Below are 22,665 nucleotides of genomic sequence, written 5' to 3'. Positions count from 1 at the left end.
CATTGCAGTTACGTTGTTTTATTCTGCATTGTATGTGACTTATGCTAGTTCTGTTGTCTGTCTTTTCTATCAGATTATACCTTTCCCTCCTTTCTCACTGTAACCCATTGAGACTGGTGTGTACACAGGGTCCACTGTGCTCCAAATTTTCCTGGATTTGTGGAAATATATTGTCACATACATATATACGCACTGTTTCTCCTTCATCCACTAGGGGCCACTGGAGAGCAGATACAATGGGGAAATAGTAGGCAGTAACTGGGAGCTGGCACTTTAAATTTATAACCATGTGACTAGCTCCTCCCCTACTATGTCCCCCCTCCAAGCCAGTCTTATTTTAGTGCCCGAGTGAGCTGGTCACTTTGCTCTTCTCTGAAGATTTTTTATTTCTTTATTTTTTCTTTTTTCTTTCTTACATTCACAGACTGGCAGCTCTGCCACTGCCAGTCTGCACCGTGGGAGCTGCCAGCGGGGTCCCATCGCAGCTGCGTGTGGCTCAGGATGGGCCCTGGCTGAAGGAAACACTAGCCCTCCGGAGACTGGCCGGACACCGCTGCGTGCGGCGCGTTTCGGGGCCGCTCCGTCGGCAGAAGATCCTGGCAGCAAGTAAGCGGGGAGAATGAGTGGCCGGACACCGCTGCGTGTCGGGGCCGCTCCGTCAGCAGAAGATCCTGGCAGCAAGGCAGCGGTGAGTATGAGTGGCCGGACACCGCTGCGTGCAGCGTGTGTCGAGGCCACTCCGTCGAGATCCTGGCGGACACCGCTGCGTGCGGCGCGTGTCGGGGCCACTCCATCAGCGGTGAGTACAGACTCTCCCCCTCCACACTGATATATAATTTTACTATTGCTAAAACCATGTTTTTCAGTGTACCATGTATGATTACTGGATTTACTTGTGCAATGAGTAATAGCACATTTATTCCCAGTCACTGTCTGGTGGTTGAAACCAGAGGCGCCTTTGCTACTTTAAACTTGGCGCTATTGAGGGGGGGGGGGGGGGGGGGCGGAGTTTCAGCCCACTCTGCACAGCGCCCGGTCTGTGCAGCGGACTCTGCACTCCCCGGCTGCGGCGTAGATTGCCGGTGGGGGATACAGGGCGCTCCCCGCTTCGTTTGAACTTAAGCAGGTTATTTTAAAATAGGTGCCGAAGCGAGAGGGGCGGAGCTAACTCCCGCTCTGTACAGCGTGCGCTCCCCGGCCGCTGGACGCATTGCCGGAGGGGATACTGGGGCGCTCACAGCTCTGTTTAATCTGCAGGCTCAGCTCTGTACAGTAGGCTCAACGCTCCCCGCCCTCCAGCTATTGCACACATTGCTGGAGGGAGAGACGGGGTGCTCACCGTTACATTTAAACTTTGAATTCGAGGGAGGGGGAGGAGCTTAATCCCGTTTTGCTCAGCGGGCTCCCCGCTCCCCAGCCGCAGCTCACATTGCTATGCAGGGCAGTCTCATAGCCCAGAGGCAACACAGCCTAAGTAGTGTAGTGGGCTTGTAGCTGCTTTCTGTACTGCCAATGATGGTGGGTTCCTTGGTTCACATCCCATGAGTCCGTGGTTTCCCAAATGCTGTCATTATAGCCAAGGTTTAAAAATCACAGTGGCTATAGATTAGGAGCCTGCTCTATATCAGGAGCTCTGGCTCAGCTCATTAATGCTTCCAGTATGCATAGTCTAATAGCAGTGCATATTAAGCATAGGAACCCTGGTTCATCACTATATATATATATATATATATATATATATATATATATATATATATATATATATATATATATATATATATATATATATACTCTGTTACAATACCATATATAGTGGATAGTATAAAAACACCTCTGCAGTGTTTAATAATAACACATAGCTCCGCCTTGCCACATAACATTTTCCCCTGGCTTTTCTCGCAGGCTGGCCGCCATTTTGGGAAACCAGCGGAACCTCCTAGAAACATGTATTGCATCTTCCTATTTTAGCAGTACACTACATACAGGGCGGGTGTTACCTTCCCTTTATTATTCCTTTGTTTCACTTGGTAATAATTCTGTTGGTAATTTGGGGGAATGTGGGTGGCATCAGACAAATAGCCGCTGTGGCTCAGTGCGCTAGTAGCGGGGACATCGGATCACGGAGACCCGGGTTTGAAAAACAACTTTAAGGGGAGCTCCTATAGCCTAGTGGCTAAGACTCCTGAATCGCAACGCAGCGCTACCGGTTCAAGTCTCTGCTGCTTCAGAAAGTTGGATTGAAACGTGTCTGTCACTGCACGTTATAGTGCAGACATTACATAGGGCTACGCTTCCTTAACAGACCTTTCTTTTTTTCGTTATCACCTCAGAGAAATCCCTGTTAGGTGTGGATTGTGCGGTGGAGCCATCTGCTTAGCCCTCCACGCAGATGCAGGACGCTCCTGTTTGAACAGCTCGGCTTATGCAGGTAATGTCACTGTTAACCAGAGACCTTGTACGTCATTTCTCCTCTCCAGGTTTCTGAAAGGAGCTTGTTAACCTCCATATTACGCGACTCTGCGGATGAGAGGCCTCTCGTGGGGCGAGAGATGTCCAGGATACTGATGTCTGTTTTCGGTGGAGTCTGAACCAGGGTCTCAGGATATCGAGGCGCATTGTACAGCAGTTTGTCTGGTGCTGCAGGTAAAGGAGTCGGAACTAGACACTTCACGTCCCTCGGGGTCCAGCGCCAGTGAGACATGACAGCGACTTGTCCAGTTTCGGAGGAGCTGGACATGCTCCGGTAGGCGTCCTGGAGACATCCGAATGCACAATTTCAGGTATCAAACAATGTTTGTTTTCCTATCCTTTCCCCGCAGACAGGAGGAAACGAGATCAGACCTCTCCAAGGGTATTCCCCGCAATGTATCGCCGGTCCAACAAGCTGCCATTTTCTTGGAGCAACCTTGCTGAGAGAGCAGTCTGAGAGAGAGTTGCGGCAGCAGGGGTTCTACCTTGTCCGGAGCAGGTAGGTTGTGGAACAATTGTCCTCTAGGTTACAGGAGGGTTTGCATCACTATCAACTGATTTTTCGGGCAGATCAGTGTCGCGATTCAGCCTTATATTCTTTTGAGGTCTCCAGGGACGTCTGTATACTTGGAGCCTGAATTTCCACTTGGGCTGTCTTAACCCGACGACCTTTGGGGCTGCAACAGTGACAGGCGGATAGGGAATCCTAATGGGCAGCAGGTTCACGGGAAGGAACTACCTGCCTGATTTTCTCAGGCCATTGGGGGTAAGTCTACTTTTCTTTCCCCTACTGCTACTCCAGCTCCAAGACGGACCTTTACCGGTATTTCCTTTCGATCTTGCTGTGCCCTTTCCAGGTTTCGAGTCCATGACAGGGGTGGTATCTCTGTCACCAAGGGATCTCCAGGTAAACGGCTGAAGCAGAGGTTCAGCATCCTCGGACCAGTCTGATTGTAGGTCCTCCAACACACCCACCGCAGGTCGGACCTTCCTACCACCTGGGAGGTCCCAGGGTGGGCGCAGGTCTGTGATCTTTCTGGGAGACCTGGTATGGTTGGCCGGTTACAGACTCTATTTTGGAGTCCAACCGCCTCAGGGGTCTCTCACCACGGGTCTGCCGGTTTACGACGACAAGAGAGTCGGACTGCAGGCGGCGTTCCAGATGCTTCTAACAGCAAAGGTGCTGATCCCTGTTTCCGCACATCATTTGATTCTGGGCATTTTCTCAGGCCTTTGTTTTCTTTTCCCGTGCCGAAGCCAGATGGCTCGGCCAGGCCTATTTTGATCTTAGAATCCTTTTGTGATTGCTAGTTTGAAGAAAAAAGGGGGTTTTACGCGTCCTTTGTCTCTAGGGATGCCTGTTTACTGGTTTCCATTGGGCTTCCTCATCGGGTTTTTCTCCGATTCGTAGTACAGGATACTCATTTCCACTGTCAGTCCTTTCCATTCGGTCTCTCTTCCGCTCCCACCGTGTTCAGGAAGATCACAGGATGGCCCTGTGATCAGGGAGTGACGTTTATTCCCTAACTGGACAATCTACTGCTGGAAACCCACTCTGCAGATTAGGTTACTTCTGAATATCCGGAGGATCTTCTGATTCGACAAGGGTCCCATTTATGCTCCTTGTAGACTGTTCTCAACTCGGTCCGTCAGAGGATTTTTCCTTCCTCGGGACTAGTTCCTCTCTCTCTTCAGTCAAGTTGCTGCGCTGAGAGAGGTCGCCTACATTCTCCTCTGAGCAGAGGACGACAATCTTCATTCCAGGTCAAGCTGCCAGGTCAGGCACCCGGGTGAGTGGACATTCCCCGGAGTTTTGTCCGCTGTTGGCGGAGAATTCGGATCGACCTCATGGCGTTCCGACTGACTCTTCAACCCTTTACTACTCTCGGACGTGAGCTCTGGCAGCAGTAACCGAGGATACCCTCACGGCTCTTGGGAGTTTCTGGTTAGTCTATCTTCCTCCTTTTCTGTTTCTACCTCACTTTCTGCAGCACATGAAAGGAGAATGCGCGCTAGTCCTCCCGGTACCTCCGGTTTGGCCGCGCATGACTTAAAAATCCACCCTGCACCTGTTGTCAGTAGAGGAGCCTTGGCTCCTACCTCTGTGGGACTGTCTACTTCAACAGGGTCCTTTTCTTTGTTCAGTCTTACACAGGTTTCGTTTAACGGCGTGGCTGTTCACGAGACCTCAGGAGTACGGAGTTCCCTAGTTCGGTTGTACCTACAGGGCCCCGATTTCGGAAGTCGGTTACCTCTTCTCGCTTTTGCCACTTATAGAAACTTTGTGGCCTAGTGTGGATGACGACGGGTTTTCCCTTTTGGTTTTTCATTTAGCCGCCGCCTTTGGTTTTTCCGGGTGGTTTGCTCGGCTGCGCTTCGACTAGGTTGACCTGAATTTCAGGTCTCTGCTCTTTCGGTTTTCCTCCAAGGAAAATTAGTCCGGCGGCCGTAAGTTCGGACTCTTTCAGGGAGTACTCTACTGGCAACCCGCTTTGCGAATAAGGTTACGGCTGAGTTTCATACTCGGCTGTCGTTTCTTCCAGGGGTGATGTCCGCTTTTCATATAAATCTGACACTTGTGTTTTCGGCCCTCTTTGAATGTTGTCAGGGCTCGCCGACTCTCTCTCTACAGAGGTCTTCAGCTATTCGACAAATTGATTTCTTCTTTGTTCTGTACGATGCTCCCGTCCTAAATGGCCGGAGTCCCAGCATAAGTTGGGCCGTTGGATACATCTGACCATCAGACAGTCTTATTTGGCGGTTGCTCGAGGGCCTCCATTTTCCATTTTGACGCACTCCACGCTCTCTAGGGACCTTCGGAGGCTGCCGCCCACGGGGTTTCCATAAATGCTTTATGTTGCGATGCTGCTTAGTCGGGACATCATGCGTTTATCATGTTTCACGGATTTTACATTTTTGCGGCCTATGTGTCACAGGTTGGCGAGCGGCTTTGCAGGACTCTCAGCGTTCTCCCTCCCGTCTTGGGAGCTCTGGGACGTCCCCATTTTATCTGCACTCCAGTGGCCCCTAGTGGATGAAGGAGAAATCAGGATTTTGGTACTTACCGATAAATCCCTTTCTCCGATTCCACAGGGGCCACTGGACGCCCACCCAGCGCTGTTTCCTCCTTCTATACTTATTGGTTTGCATTTCACTGTGTGACTGCGTGTTTTGTTCCTATTACCCTCTCACTATGTTTCCAGGTTTCCTTGGTGTTATCCTGTTTTAGTTGACTTATCGAACCTCCTCTACTTTGACGTTGGTCTTTTCCAGCTCTCCTCGGGCACAGTTTTAACTAGACTGGCTTGGAGGGGGGACATAGTAGGGGAGGAGCTAGTCACATGGTTATAAATTTAAAGTGCCAGCTCCCAGTTACTGCCTACTATATCCCCATTGTATCTGCACTCCAGTGGCCCCTGTGGAATCGGAGAAAGGGATTTATCGGTAAGTACCAAAATCCTGATATTACTCTCTGGGGTAATGTGGAGTGGAGGCTGGGTATGCACCGTAACACCAGTGCAATGTGTCGATGTAACGACACATCATCATCCACACTACACAATCCTCCGTATGACAATGCAATATCTCATCGCATACTTCATGTAACTACCGCAGCGTCTGTGATATCGTCCCAATGGACTTGCAAAACATACTCTGTGATCATGTCAGTGTGTATATTACTTACCTTATGTAGCAGAGCGCCTCCTAGTGTCTATAGGAAGTATTACTCTGTGATGATGTCACTAGCCCCATCTTATGGGCCCTACACATTTGGTGACATACACGGTATGTCGCTCATCGGTGAATGATTTATTGTTTAGTGTGGAGGCACCAACTATGAACAATGCGCGTCACTGCGGTCGTTCATCGTTGGTTTTCCCTCGTTAAACATAGCCAGTCAATTTGGACAATGTCGTTAATAGTTGAAAACGAACATCATCCAAATCGGAAATATCGCCAAGTGTGTAGGGCCCATTATGTAGCAGAGCTCCTCCTAGTGACTGTAGGAAGCATTACTCTGTGATGATGTCACTACCCTCCTCTTATGTAGCAGAGCTCCTCCTAGTGACTGCAGGAAGCATTATTCTGTGATGTCACTACTCATCTTATGTAGCAGTGTTCCTCCTAGTGACTGTAAGAAGCATTACTCTGTGATGTCACTACTCTCATCTTATGTAGCAGTGCTCCTCCTAGTGACTGTAGGAAGCATTACTCTGTGATGTCACTACCCTCCTCTTATGTAGCAGAGCTCCTCATAGTGACTGTAGGAAGCATTACTCTGTGATGATGTCACTACTCTCATCTTATGTAGCAGAGCTCCTCATAGTGACTGTAGGAAGCATTACTCTGTGATGATGTCACTACTCTCATCTTATGTAGCAGTGCTCCTCCTAGTGACTGTAGGAAGCGTTACTCTGTGATGATGTCATTACCCTCCTCTTATGTAGCAGAGCTCCTCCTAGTGACTGCAGGAAGCATTACTCTGTGATGTCACTACCCTCCTCTTATGTAGCAGTGCTCCTCACAGTGACTGTAGGAAGCATTACTATGATGTCATTACCCTCCTCTTATGTAGCAGAGCTCCTCATAGTGACTGTAGGAAGCATTACTCTGTGATGATGTTACTACTCTCATCTTATGTAGCATGCTCCTCTTAGTGACTGTAGGAAGCATTACTCTGTGATGATGTCACTAACCCCATCTTAATGTAGCAGAGCTCCTAGTGACCGTAGGAAGCATTACTCTGTGATAATGTCACTACCCTCTTATGTAGCAGAGCTCCTCCTAGTGACTGCAGGAAGCATTACTCTGTGATGATGTCACTACCCTCCTCTTATGTAGCAGTGCTCCTCACAGTGACTGTAGGAAGCATTACTCTGATGTCACTACCCTCTTATGTAGCAGAGCTCCTCCTAGTGACTGCAGGAAGCATTACTCTGTGATGTCACTACCCTCCTCTTATGTAGCAGTGCTCCTCACGGTGACTGTAGGAAGCATTACTCTGTGATGTCACTACCCTCCTCTTATGTAGCAGAGCTCCTCATAGTGACTGTAGGAAGCATTACTCTGTGATGATGTCACTACTCATCTTATGTAGCAGTGCTCCTCCTAGTGACTGTAGGAAGCATTATTCTGTGATGTCACTACTCTCATCTTATGTAGCAGTGCTCCTCCTAGTGACTGTAGGAAGCGTTACTCTGTGATGATGTCATTACCCTCCTCTTATGTAGCAGAGCTCCTCCTAGTGACTGCAGGAAGCATTACTCTGTGATGTCACTACCCTCCTCTTATGTAGCAGTGCTCCTCACAGTGACTGTAGGAAGCATTACTCTGATGTCACTACCCTCTTATGTAGCAGTGTTCTTCCTAGTGACTGTAAGAAGCATTACTCTGTGATGATGTCACTACTCTCATCTTATGTAGCAGTGCTCCTCCTAGTGACTGTAGGAAGCTTTATTCTGTGATGTCACTACTCTCATCGTATGTAGCAGTGCTCCTCCTAGTGACTGTAGGAAGCGTTACTCTGTGATGATGTCATTACCCTCCTCTTATGTAGCAGAGCTCCTCATAGTGACTGTAGGAAGCATTACTCTGTGATGATGTCACTACTCTCATCTTATGTAGCAGTGCTCCTCTTAGTGACTGTAGGAAGCATTACTCTGTGATGATGTCACTAACCCCATCTTAATGTAGCAGAGCTCCTAGTGACCGTAGGAAGCATTACTCTGTGATAATGTCACTACCCTCTTATGTAGCAGAGCTCCTCCTAGTGACTGCAGGAAGCATTACTCTGTGATGATGTCACTACCCTCCTCTTATGTAGCAGTGCTCCTCACAGTGACTGTAGGAAGCATTACTCTGATGTCACTACCCTCTTATGTAGCAGAGCTCCTCCTAGTGACTGCAGGAAGCATTACTCTGTGATGTCACTACCCTCCTCTTATGTAGCAGTGCTCCTCACGGTGACTGTAGGAAGCATTACTCTGATGTCACTACCCTCTTATGTAGCAGTGTTCCTCCTAGTGACTGTAAGAAGCATTACTCTGTGATGATGTCACTACTCTCATCTTATGTAGCAGTGCTCCTCCTAGTGACTGTAGGAAGCATTATTCTGTGATGTCACTACTCTCATCTTATGTAGCAGTGCTCCTCCTAGTGACTGTAGGAAGCGTTACTCTGTGATGATGTCACTACCCTCTTATGTAGCAGAGCTCCTCTTAGTGACTGCAGGAAGCATTACTCTGTGATGATGTCACTACCCTCCTCTTATGTAGCAGAGCTCCTAGTGACTGTAGGAAGCATTACTCTGTGATGTCACTACTCTCATCTTATGTAGCAGTGCTCCTCCTAGTGACTGTAGGAAGCATTACTCTGTGATGATGTCACTACCCTCTTATGTAGCAGTGCTCCTCCTAGTGACTGTAGGAAGCATTACTCTGTGATGATGTCACTAACCCCATCTTATGTAGCAGAGCTCCTAGTGACCGTAGGAAGCATTACTCTGTGATGATGTCACTACCCTCTTATGTAGCAGAGCTCCTCCTAGTGACTGCAGGAAGCATTACTCTGTGATGTCACTACCCTCCTCTTATGTAGCAGTGCTCCTCACAGTGACTGTAGGAAGCATTACTCTGATGTCACTACCCTCTTATGTAGCAGTGTTCCTCCTAGTGACTGTAAGAAGCATTACTCTGTGATGATGTCACTACTCTCATCTTATGTAGCAGTGCTCCTCCTAGTGACTGTAGGAAGCATTATTCTGTGATGTCACTACTCTCATCTTATGTAGCAGTGCTCCTCCTAGTGACTGTAGGAAGCGTTACTCTGTGATGATGTCATTACCCTCCTCTTATGTAGCAGAGCTCCTCATAGTGACTGTAGGAAGCATTACTCTGTGATGATGTCACTACTCTCATCTTATGTAGCAGTGCTCCTCTTAGTGACTGTAGGAAGCATTACTCTGTGATGATGTCACTAACCCCATCTTAATGTAGCAGAGCTCCTAGTGACCGTAGGAAGCATTACTCTGTGATAATGTCACTACCCTCTTATGTAGCAGAGCTCCTCCTAGTGACTGCAGGAAGCATTACTCTGTGATGATGTCACTACCCTCCTCTTATGTAGCAGTGCTCCTCACAGTGACTGTAGGAAGCATTACTCTGATGTCACTACCCTCTTATGTAGCAGTGTTCCTCCTAGTGACTGTAAGAAGCATTACTCTGTGATGATGTCACTACTCATCTTATGTAGCAGTGCTCCTCCTAGTGACTGTAGGAAGCATTACTCTGTGATGTCACTACCCTCCTCTTATGTAGCAGAGCTCCTCATAGTGACTGTGTAGGAAGCATTACTCTGTGATGATGTCACTACTCTCATCTTATGTAGCAGTGCTCCTCCTAGTGACTGTAGGAAGCATTATTCTGTGATGTCACTACTCTCATCTTATGTAGCAGTGCTCCTCCTAGTGACTGTAGGAAGCGTTACTCTGTGATGATGTCATTACCCTCCTCTTATGTAGCAGAGCTCCTCCTAGTGACTGCAGGAAGCATTACTCTGTGATGTCACTACCCTCCTCTTATGTAGCAGTGCTCCTCACAGTGACTGTAGGAAGCATTACTCTGATGTCACTACCCTCTTATGTAGCAGTGTTCCTCCTAGTGACTGTAAGAAGCATTACTCTGTGATGATGTCACTACTCTCATCTTATGTAGCAGTGCTCCTCCTAGTGACTGTAGGAAGCTTTATTCTGTGATGTCACTACTCTCATCTTATGTAGCAGTGCTCCTCCTAGTGACTGTAGGAAGCGTTACTCTGTGATGTCATTACCCTCCTCTTATGTAGCAGAGCTCCTCATAGTGACTGTAGGAAGCATTACTCTGTGATGATGTCACTACTCTCATCTTATGTAGCAGTGCTCCTCTTAGTGACTGTAGGAAGCATTACTCTGTGATGATGTCACTAACCCCATCTTAATGTAGCAGAGCTCCTAGTGACCGTAGGAAGCATTACTCTGTGATAATGTCACTACCCTCTTATGTAGCAGAGCTCCTCCTAGTGACTGCAGGAAGCATTACTCTGTGATGATGTCACTACCCTCCTCTTATGTAGCAGTGCTCCTCACAGTGACTGTAGGAAGCATTACTCTGATGTCACTACCCTCTTATGTAGCAGAGCTCCTCCTAGTGACTGCAGGAAGCATTACTCTGTGATGTCACTACCCTCCTCTTATGTAGCAGTGCTCCTCACAGTGACTGTAGGAAGCGTTACTCTGTGATGATGTCATTACCCTCCTCTTATGTAGCAGAGCTCCTCATAGTGACTGTAGGAAGCATTACTCTGTGATGATGTCACTACTCTCATCTTATGTAGCAGAGCTCCTAGTGACTGTAGGAAGCATTACTCTGTGATGATGTCACTAACCCCATCTTATGTAGCAGAGCTCCTAGTGACCGTAGGAAGCATTACTCTGTGAGGATGTCACTACCCTCTTATGTAGCAGAGCTCCTCATAGTGACTGTAGGAAGCATTACTCTGTGATGATGTCACTACTCTCATCTTATGTAGCAGTGCTCCTCCTAGTGACTGTAGGAAGCATTACTCTGTGATGATGTCACTAACCCCATCTTAAGTAGCAGAGCTCCTAGTGACCGTAGGAAGCATTACTCTGTGATGATGTCACTACCCTCTTATGTAGCAGAGCTGCTCCTAGTGACTGCAGAAAGCATTACTCTGTGATGATGTCACTACCCTCTTATGTAGCAGAGCTCCTCTTAGTGACTGCAGGAAGCATTACTCTGTGATGATGTCACTACCCTCCTCTTATGTAGCAGAGCTCCTAGTGACCGTAAGAAGCATTACTCTGTGAGGATGTCCCTACCCTCTTATGTAGCAGAGCTCCTAGTGACTGTAGGAAGCATTACTCTGTGATGATGTCACTAACCCCATCTTATGTAGCAGAGCTCCTAGTGACCGTAGGAAGCATTACTCTGTGATGATGTCACTACCCTCTTATGTAGCAGAGCTGCTCCTAGTGACTGCAGAAAGCATTACTCTGTGATGATGTCACTACCCTCTTATGTAGCAGAGCTCCTCTTAGTGACTGCAGGAAGCATTACTCTGTGATGATGTCACTACCCTCCTCTTATGTAGCAGAGCTCCTAGTGACTAGGAAGCATTACTCTGTGATGTCACTACTCTCATCTTATGTAGCAGTGCTCCTCCTAGTGACTGTAGGAAGCATTACTCTGTGATGATGTCACTACCCTCTTATGTAGCAGAGCTCCTCTTAGTGACTGCAGGAAGCATTACTCTGTGATGATGTCACTACCCTCCTCTTATGTAGCAGAGCTCCTAGTGACTGTAGGAAGCATTACTCTGTGATGTCACTACTCTCATCTTATGTAGCAGTGCTCCTCCTAGTGACGGTAGGAAGCATTACTCTGTGATGATGTCACTAACCCCATCTTATGTAGCAGAGCTCCTAGTGACCGTAGGAAGCATTACTTTGTGATGATGTCACTAGCCTCTTATGTAGCAGAGCTCCTCCTAGTGACTGCAGGAAGCATTAGTCTGTGATGATGTCACTACCCTCTTATGTAGCAGAGCTCCTCTTAGTGACTGCAGGAAGCATTACTCTGTGATGATGTCACTACCCTCCTCTTATGTAGCAGAGCTCCTAGTGACCGTAGGAAGCATTACTCTGTGAGGATGTCACTACCCTCTTATGTAGCAGAGCTCCTAGTGACTGTAGGAAGCATTACTCTGTGATGATGTCACTACCCTCCTCTTATGTAGCAGAGCTCCTAGTGACCGTAAGAAGCATTACTCTGTGATGATGTCACTACCCTCTTATGTAGCAGAGCTCCTCTTAGTGACTGCAGGAAGCATTACTCTGTGATGATGTCACTACCCTCCTCTTATGTAGCAGAGCTCCTAGTGACTAGGAAGCATTACTCTGTGATGTCACTACTCTCATCTTATGTAGCAGTGCTCCTCCTAGTGACTGTAGGAAGCATTACTCTGTGATGATGTCACTACCCTCTTATGTAGCAGAGCTCCTCTTAGTGACTGCAGGAAGCATTACTCTGTGATGATGTCACTACCCTCCTCTTATGTAGCAGAGCTCCTAGTGACTGTAGGAAGCATTACTCTGTGATGTCACTACTCTCATCTTATGTAGCAGTGCTCCTCCTAGTGACGGTAGGAAGCATTACTCTGTGATGATGTCACTAACCCCATCTTATGTAGCAGAGCTCCTAGTGACCGTAGGAAGCATTACTCTGTGATGATGTCACTAGCCTCTTATGTAGCAGAGCTCCTCCTAGTGACTGCAGGAAGCATTAGTCTGTGATGATGTCACTACCCTCTTATGTAGCAGAGCTCCTCTTAGTGACTGCAGGAAGCATTACTCTGTGATGATGTCACTACCCTCCTCTTATGTAGCAGAGCTCCTAGTGACCGTAGGAAGCATTACTCTGTGAGGATGTCACTACCCTCTTATGTAGCAGAGCTCCTAGTGACTGTAGGAAGCATTACTCTGTGATGATGTCACTACCCTCCTCTTATGTAGCAGAGCTCCTAGTGACCGTAAGAAGCATTACTCTGTGATGATGTCACTACCCTCTTATGTAGCAGAGCTCCTCTTAGTGACTGCAGGAAGCATTACTCTGTGATGATGTCACTACCCTCCTCTTATGTAGCAGAGCTCCTAGTGACTAGGAAGCATTACTCTGTGATGTCACTACTCTCATCTTATGTAGCAGTGCTCCTCCTAGTGACTGTAGGAAGCATTACTCTGTGATGATGTCACTACCCTCTTATGTAGCAGAGCTCCTCTTAGTGACTGCAGGAAGCATTACTCTGTGATGATGTCACTACCCTCCTCTTATGTAGCAGAGCTCCTAGTGACTGTAGGAAGCATTACTCTGTGATGTCACTACTCTCATCTTATGTAGCAGTGCTCCTCCTAGTGACGGTAGGAAGCATTACTCTGTGATGATGTCACTAACCCCATCTTATGTAGCAGAGCTCCTAGTGACCGTAGGAAGCATTACTCTGTGATGATGTCACTAGCCTCTTATGTAGCAGAGCTCCTCCTAGTGACTGCAGGAAGCATTAGTCTGTGATGATGTCACTACCCTCTTATGTAGCAGAGCTCCTCTTAGTGACTGCAGGAAGCATTACTCTGTGATGATGTCACTACCCTCCTCTTATGTAGCAGAGCTCCTAGTGACCGTAGGAAGCATTACTCTGTGAGGATGTCACTACCCTCTTATGTAGCAGAGCTCCTAGTGACTGTAGGAAGCATTACTCTGTGATGATGTCACTACCCTCCTCTTATGTAGCAGAGCTCCTAGTGACCGTAAGAAGCATTACTCTGTGAGGATGTCACTACCCTCCACTTATGTAGAAAAGCTCCTCCTAGTGACTGTAGGAAGCATTACTCTGTGATGTCACTACCCTCATCTTATGTAGCAGAGCTCCTCCTAGTGACTGTAGGAAGCGTTACTCTGTGATGATGTCATTACCCTCATATGTAGCAGAGCTCCTCCTCGTGACTGTAAGAAGCATTACTCTGTGATGATGTCACTACCCTCATCTTATGTAGCAGAGCTCCTCCTAGTGACTGTAGGAAGCGTTACTCTGTGATGATGTCATTACCCTCATATGTAGCAGAGCTCCTCCTAGTGACTGTAAGAAGCATTACTCTGTGATGTCACTACCCTCTTATGTAGCAGTGCTCCTCCTAGTGACTGTAAGAAGCATTACTCTGTGATGATGTCACTACCCTCCTCTTATGTAGCAGTGCTCCTCCTAGTGACTGTAGGAAGCATTACTTTGTGATGTTACTATCCTCTTATGTAGCAGAGCTCATCCTAGTGACTGTAGGAAGCATTACTTTGTGATGTTACTACCCTCCTCTTATGTAGCAGAGCTCCTCCTAGTGACTGTAGGAAGCATTACTCTGTGATGATGTCACTACCCTCCTCTTTTATGTAGCAGTGCTCCTCACAGTGAGTGTGGTAGAAGATGGCCATAGTGATGTAAGTAGAAATACTCTGCATATTAGTATTACTTAGGACAGTGTTTCCCAAAATCTGCCGTTACAGTCCAGTTTTTCAGGATATCCATGCTTGAGTATAGATGGTTAAATCAAATTAACTGAGGTCACCTGTTAGTCACCTGTGCTCAAACTTGGATATCATTAATACCTGGACTGTAAGGACGGATTCTGGAAAACTCTGACTTTGTGCATAGGTTTTCAAACTCTGTCCTCAGAACCAGAGGCGTCACTTACGCCTTGTGACAGGACGGTTCCGTACGAAAGCACTCAACGCTCTCGCGTCCCGCCCCCTGTGCACAGAATGGAAGGTTAGATCACACGGGACCTGAACACATAGGGGATTCCCGCTTACCGTCAGTAACCGCCTGTTACCGACTCCACCCACTGTGCTGTGGGCGGGTTTATGCTGCCACCACCAAACTCCTAACCTGCCGTGGCATTTGGAACCACGGTTCTGCTCTGTATGTGCTGACACACACTGCGTTACCACACCGGTGTGGTGTTGACAAATCTTTGCTAGGCCTCTACCGGTAGCTGGCGGAAGGCGAAACTTGGAGATGTTAGGTGCTTCCCTGGACAGCCGGAGGACGGGGCTATGTTTGACATAACCCTGTAGGTCACAAGATGAAGCAATCTTCTTGAGGCAGATGTTTATTTGCTCAATAATAGCCTTAAAAAAGACTTCCCTTTTGCTAGGGGCAACAGCATACAGCAAGATGTTTCAGCAGAATAAAGATGGTACAAATGCAATCTGGAGGCATGCAGGCCTCCTTTTTATGTCAATTTTCCACACAGTACAACAGGGGGTCATGTCCTCCCTGAGCCCTTTCTATCCAATCAGGATATTTTACAAAATACCAATAAATAAATTACATTTCAAAAGGAGATAAGTGCAATAAAACAATATCTTCCTTCCTGTCACCCAGACAATGTTTGGTATCAGATTAACATTCACTATTGATAAATTTATCACATAGCTTCAAAATACAAATGTTTCTGGTCATTCACATCTTCAGGCAAACCCAGTGTTTGGGATTATAACAGGAAAGGATATACAACCTATCAAACAGTCTTCCTTCCTGCATCTGACATTCAGGGTTCGTATATCAATTAAATCATTACATGAAACAGGTTCCAAGCCCAGAACGACTTTACATATGGGATAAGGAGATCCCCCGTCAGTAACATCCCTCTCTAAGGAACTTACACATCAAAAGGTTTTGTCATTCACACCTCTCTGCTAGGACAGGGCCATTAGCATGCCACTTCTTACTGACAGGAGATGATTATTCAGACATCTACAGTAAGTGCATTTTTCCTTTAAAATACAGGTGACCACATCTTAAATATAAATACATTTAAACATGCATTCCTGCAATTGTGCACAGAGCACTACATATGACATGTTAAGACACATCATTAAACATATTTTTAAACAGTCTGCGCCCAGCGCCGTAAGTACATTTAACAGTGATGCCAAGCGCCTATTGTCCGCAACATGGCACTGGGCACTAGGGGTTAACCCCTTCAGTGCTGCAGCGCCTATTGTCCACGTGGGCTGGGGGTCTCTCCGGCCACACTCCCCCCCCCCCCCCCCCCCCCCCCTTCCCATTCAAGCGGGTCAACCAGGGACCCATGTCCCAACGATTTGGTCCTGCAGTCTTTAATGAGGTTACCGGGAGTTCTTTGGGGGTTCAGGCTCCTCCTGACGTGACAGTCCATCCGCATTGCTATGAGCCTTGCCTTGCGTGTGGATAATATGAAAGTCATAAACCTGAAGAGCAAGGCTCCACTTCCCCCGTGGTGTGCTGGAGCCACCGTAATGGATTGTGGTCCGTTACCACCGTAAAATAGCGCCCATACAAATAGGGCTGAAGCTTCTTCACAGCCCAAACAATAGCCAAACACTCCTTTTCAATTGTGGCATACCCCACCTCCCGCGGTAGCAGCTTTCTGCTCAAATAGGCCACAGGGTGCTCCTGTCCATCCGGCCCCTCCTGGCTCAGTACTGCCCCGAGTCCGTACTGTGACGCATCAGTCTGTACAACAAAGTTTTTACTATAGTACGGCGCCATCAGTACTGGGGCTTGTACTAGAGCTGTTTTCAACGACTGGAATGCCAACTCACATGCGGGCGTCCAGTCAACTATCTTGGGGAGTTTCTTCTTAGTTAGATCAGTCAGGGGTTTGGCCACGGAACTAAAGTCAGGGACAAAACGTCTGTAGTAGCCTGCGATCCCTAAGAAAGCCAGGACCTGTCCCTGGGTTGTGGGCCGGGGCCAGTCGCGGATTGCCTCCACCTTCGCTGGTTCAGGCTTCACCTTACCTCCCCCCACACGGTGTCCCAGGTACTGTACCTCTGACATCCCCATTTGGCACTTGTCTGCCCTGATGGTCAGACCTGCCCACCGAATCCTCTCTAAAACCAACCCCACGTGCCTCAGGTGCTCTTCACAGGTTCGGCTGAAAACAGCAATGTCATCCAAGTAGGCCTGGGCGAAATCTCTGAACCCCTTCAGCAGGTCATCGACCACACTCTGGAAGGTGGCTGGCGCATTCTTCATCCCAAATGGCATGGTTTTGAACTCGAACAAGCCAAAGGAGGTGATGAAGGCGGACCGTTCCTGAGCCTCGGGAGTCATTGGTATCTGCCAATACCCCTTGCTCAGGTCAAACGTAGAGATGTATTTCGCTCCAGCCAACTCGTCTAACAGTGCGCCAATGCGGGGTAGGGGATAGGCGTCGGATTTGGTCACTTCGTTCAACCGGCGGTAGTCTATGCAGAACCTGGTTGTCCGGTCCTTCTTGGGAACCAGTACAACAGAGGCGGCCCAGGGATTGTTGGAGCGCGTGATTACGCCTAGCGCTAACATCTCCTGCACCTCCTGGTAGATACTCGCCTGCGCCTCTGGTGAGACCCGATACGCGGGTTGCCAAATCTTCCTATGCTCACCAGTGTCTACATGATGGGCACGTAGGGAAGTCAGGCCGGGCTTCCTGCTGAACTGGGCCTCAAAGGACTGCAGCACTGACTCCAGCTGCTCCCTCTTGGGGTTACCAAGCTCACTGCTCCAGCTAACTTCCTCTACACCACCCTCACCCTTGGCATCCGCGAGGAGGTCAGGAATGAAATCTTTTCCTGGTTCCTCCATCGGCAGGCAGCACACAGCGGCTACCGACTCCACACGCTAGTGGTATGCCTTTAACATGTTTACATGGTAGGTACGCTGTCTCCTACCATCGTTGTCAAATGACACCACTTAGGTGATGTCGCTTAGGCGTTTTGCGACCGTGTACGGTCCCGCCCAGGCAGCCTGGAGCTTGTTCTGACGTGTGGGCACCAGAACCAGCACCTTCTGCCCTACTCCAAAGACCCGAGCACGCGCGCCCTGGTCATACCAAGTCTTCTGCTTGGTCTGTGCTTCCACAAGATTCGCTTGCGCTAGTCCCATGAGATTCTCTAACCGATCTCTGAGCTTCAACACATACTCCACCACGGACTCATCCTGGTGGATCAGCTCCCCCTCCCAAGACTCCTGGAACAGGTCGAGAGGTCCACGGACTCTGCGGCCATATAGTAACTCGAAGGGCGAGAATCCGGTTGACTCCTGGGGCACCTCCCGATATGCAAACAGGAGGTGCGGCAGGCATCGCTCCCAGTCTCCCCCCTCCGAAGTTACAAATGCCTGTAGCATCTGTTTCAGAGTGCCATTAAATCTCTCGCAAAGTCCGTTAGTCTGGGGATGATAGGGGGCAGTGCGGAGTTGACGCACTCCGCACCTTGCCCAGAGGCACTGGACCAGATCACTCATGAACTGCGTCCCTTGATCAGTTAGGATCTCACTGGGGAAACCTACTCAACTAAATATGCCTAGCAGAGCGTCCGCTACCTTTTCCGCAGTGATGGCGGACAGAGCCACAGCCTCTGGATACCAGGTAGCATAATCCACCACGGTGAGGATGTATCTCTTCCCCGATCTACTGGGCACAGGTAGGGGACCTACTATGTCCACGGCCACTCGTTGGAAAGGTTCCCCGACTATTGGCAAAGACCTCAGGGGAGCCCGAGCACTGGGGCGTCCAAGCCGTTGGCATACATCACAGGACTTACAGTAGGTCCGGACGTCATCCGACACTCCGGGCCAAAAAAAGTTCTGCGTCAGGCGCCTCAGTGTTCGGTCCCTCCCCTGGTGTCCCGCCAAAGGAATTTTGTGTGCAACTGACATCATTTGCTCCGGAAAGCTCCTGGGAACCACCGGTTGAACTTGCTCCCGCACCGGCGTATCCTCTTCTACCTTGGCTACCCGGTACAGTAACCCTTTCCACCAGGTCACACTCCCTGCCCCCATACCAGCAAGGCCGCAGCCAGCTTGGCGCCTCATACCTTCCAGGGATGGGTCAGAGAGCTGAGCTTCCCTAAACTCCTGCCTGCGGCCCTCACTTTCTCCTAAGTCTGGACACTCTACAGGGGGAATATTGGGGTCAGTCAAGCTGGGGTCAGTCATGGTAGGGTCGGGGTGGTCGCTCATATTCACCGCCGGAGTTGGCAACCACTAGGGACAGGAGCATCACTGGGCACCCCCACAGGATTCAACAATCTGGAACCGACATCCTCTGCGTTGTAGGGGACGTAGGCCCACCAGAGGCAAGGGGCGGATGTGCTGATCTGGCCGCTGTGGTCTTTTCCTCTGGGCTGGGATGCGCTGGCAGAGAAGATGAAGACTGTAGTCTGGCCGCTTGACTCCGGGTGATGGCGTTCGCAAAGGCAGTAACGATTCCTCCACCGAGATCATTCCCCAAGACGACATCAGTTGGGAGGCCATCCATTACGGCAACATCTCTTAGCTCTTGTCCAGCTCCCCAATCGAGGTAGACTCTGGCCATGGGCACTTCTCGCTCTAGCCCATTGGCCACTGTAACTTTTGCAGTGCAACCCTGCAGTACTGCAGCAGGATCGACAAGATGGGGGCTCACAACAGTTATGGAGGCCCCAGAGTCTCTTAAGCCTTCGCCCTGCAGGGACCCCACTTGGACCGGCTGCAGGTGCCGCCACATATTTGGTGGGGGCTTCTTAGCCATGCAGGTGACTCTCTCCGCAGAGTCTACCTGTTCCTCGCCACACTCCATTGGACTGACAGGAGGGGGTACAGTCTCTGAAGGCTCACCTCCCCGGGTTAAGCAAGCAATCCGGGCTCCAGCACTCGGATTTGGGGCCCGAGTCTGGGGTGCTTGGGATGCAGGACAGTTCATCCTCAGATGTCCGATTTTCCCACAGCCATAGCACTTTGTCCAGGCGTGGCTCCGATGTCCTCTGATTACTGGCGGGGCACTGCGGGGCGGTTGCTGGCCAAAAGCACCTGGGTTGGAAGATGCTTGCTTTGGGGGGCGATGAGCTGAAGAGGGGTGTCCCCCTGATGGTACAGTCTTTTGGAGCTGGCTGCTGGCGGGGCGCTTCTGCCCATGTGGCCGAATTGCCGCATACTTGTCTGCTAACTGGGCAGCCATCTTTAAGCTGGGTGGCTCCCGGTCTAGCACCCACTCCTTCACTTCTGGGGCGCACCTGCGGTAGAACTGCTTCCTGCAGATCAGCTCAATCAGTGCGTCCCATGTAGTGGCTTCAGAATCCTTCACCCACTTCACCACGTACTGCCACAGCTGGGTGGCAAACTGCCCATGGGTGCTGCTAGGATTCTTAGGCAAGTCTCTGAACTTCTTCCGGTAAGACTCTGGAGTGATGAAGAATCGCTGGAGGAGGGCCTTCGCGACTTCGTCGTAATCCCCACAGTCCTCCGTGGCCACTCCTCGATAGGCCTCCAAGGCCTCTCCATGCAGAGTGGGCACAAGGTGTCTCACCCACTCCGACTTGGGTAGATCGTGTAGTTTACAAGTCCTTTCAAAAACTTGTAAATGTCCATCAATGTCCCCATCACTGTCTGCAAACTGAATGCGTCCTGATCTGTGTACAACAGGTGACAACGGCTCCCGGGGTACCACGGCCTGTGGTGCCCGCTCATCATGCCACATCTGGATGATGATCAAGCCCTCTTGCTCCATTGCCCTTTCCCCCAATTCTGCTAGCCGATCTGCTAGGCTATCCGTGCCGCCCCCCCCTGAGACGTTGGGATCCTGGCCCTGCTAGGGATTGCTGGGAAACATTGCTGCTGTGAGAGGGGGCGGGGCTTGTGGGTCTCACCGGTTCCTTACGAAGGTCCACTGTTAGGCTGTCCTCTCTGATGCTGACGCCCTCAGTGCTTTCCACCTCCGCCCGGCGGGACTCCTCCAAGCTCATGAGCGCCGCCCTCATGACGCTCTTGGACGCGTTGGAAGGGATATCCACACCCTTCTCCTGGCACACGATCTCCAGATCGCCCTTAGAGGTTCCACTGAAGTTCGCCATCTTGTGCGTTCTCCTGCGCTGCAGTTACTCCTCTCCTGAGTAACTCGGCTTCTCCAATCGGGTGACCGAAAAGCCGCCTGGGATTATCCCACCGCTATGCCACCAATTTCTGTGACAGGACGGTTCCGTACGAAAGCACTCACCGCTCTCGCGTCCCGCACCCTGTGCACAGAATGGAAGGTTAGGTCACACGGGACCTGAACACATAGGGGATTCCCGCTTACCGTCAGTAACCGCATGTTACTGACTCCACCCACTGCGCTGTGGGTGGGTTTATGCTGCCACCACCAAACTCCTAACCTGCCGTGGCGTTTGGAACCACGGTTCTGCTCTGTATGTGCCGACACACTGCGTTACCCCACCTGTGTGGTATTGACGAATCCTTGCTAGGCCTCTACCGGTAGCTGGCGGAAGGCGGAACTTGGAGACGTTAGGTGCTTCCCTGGACAGCCGGAGGACGGGGCTATGTTTGGCATAACCCTGTAGTTCACAAGATGAAGCAATCTTCTTGAGGCAGATGTTTATTTGCTCAATAATAGCCTTAAAAAAGACTCTTCCCTATTGCTAGGGGCAACAGCATACCGCAAGATGTTCCAGCAGAATAAAGATGATACAAATACAATCTGGAGGCACGCAGGCCTCCTTTTTATGTCAATTTTCCACACAGTACCACAGGGGGTCATGTCCTCCCTGAGCCCTTTCTATCCAATCAGGATATTTTACAAAATACCAATAAATAAATTACATTTCAAAAGGAGATAAGTGCAATAAAACAATATCCTCCTTCCTGTCACTCAGACAACGTTTGGTATCAGATTAACATTCACTATTGATAAATTTATCACATAGCTTCAAAATACAAATGTTTCTGGTCATTCACATCTTCAGGCAAACCCTGTGTTTGGGATTACAACAGGAAAGGCTATACAACACATCAAACAGTCTTCCTTCCTGCATCTGCCATTCAGGGTTCGTATATCAATTAAATCATTACATGAAACAGGTTCCAAGCCCAGAACGACTTTACATATGGGATAAGGAGATCCCCCGTCAGTAACATCCCTCTCTAAGGAACTTACACATCAAAAGGTTTTGTCATTCACACCTCTCTGCTAGGACAGGGCCATTAGCATGCCACTTCCTACTGACAGGAGATGATTATTCAGACATCTACAGTAAGTGCATTTTTCCTTTAAAATACAGGTGACCACATCTTAAATATAAATACATTTAAACATGCATTCCTGCAATTGTGCACAGAGCACTACATATGACATGTTAAGACACATCATTAAACATATTTTTAAACAGTCTGCGCCCAGCGCCGTAAGTACATTTAACAGTGAAGCCAAGTGCCTATTGTCCGCAACATGGCGCCGGGCACTAGGGGTTAACCCCTTCAGTGCTGCAGCGCCCATTGTCCACGTGGGCTGGGGCCCTCTCCGGCCACACCCCTTGTACACCCGATGCGGCGCCGCCAGAAAAAGGGGTGGGGCTTCACTTCCTGACCAATTTTTCATCACTTGGGAGGTTTGTACGTGCTGCCTCCCGCAGAGTGCTTTTTCTGCAGTGTCGGCTCCTGCTCAGTGACAGGAGCCGAGTGCTGCAGATAATGTAACAGTGCAGCACTCGGCTCCTGTCACTGAGCAGGAGCCGGCATTTTGGTGTCACCCCTCGGCGGGTGACACCCGGTTGTGGGCTGCACCCCCCTTGTGATGCCATTGCTCAGAACCCA

This window comes from Pseudophryne corroboree, chromosome 6 (genome assembly GCF_028390025.1).
Source record: "Pseudophryne corroboree isolate aPseCor3 chromosome 6, aPseCor3.hap2, whole genome shotgun sequence".
Taxonomy (NCBI): domain Eukaryota; kingdom Metazoa; phylum Chordata; class Amphibia; order Anura; family Myobatrachidae; genus Pseudophryne; species Pseudophryne corroboree.
Note: the sequence above shows the minus strand (reverse complement) of the source record.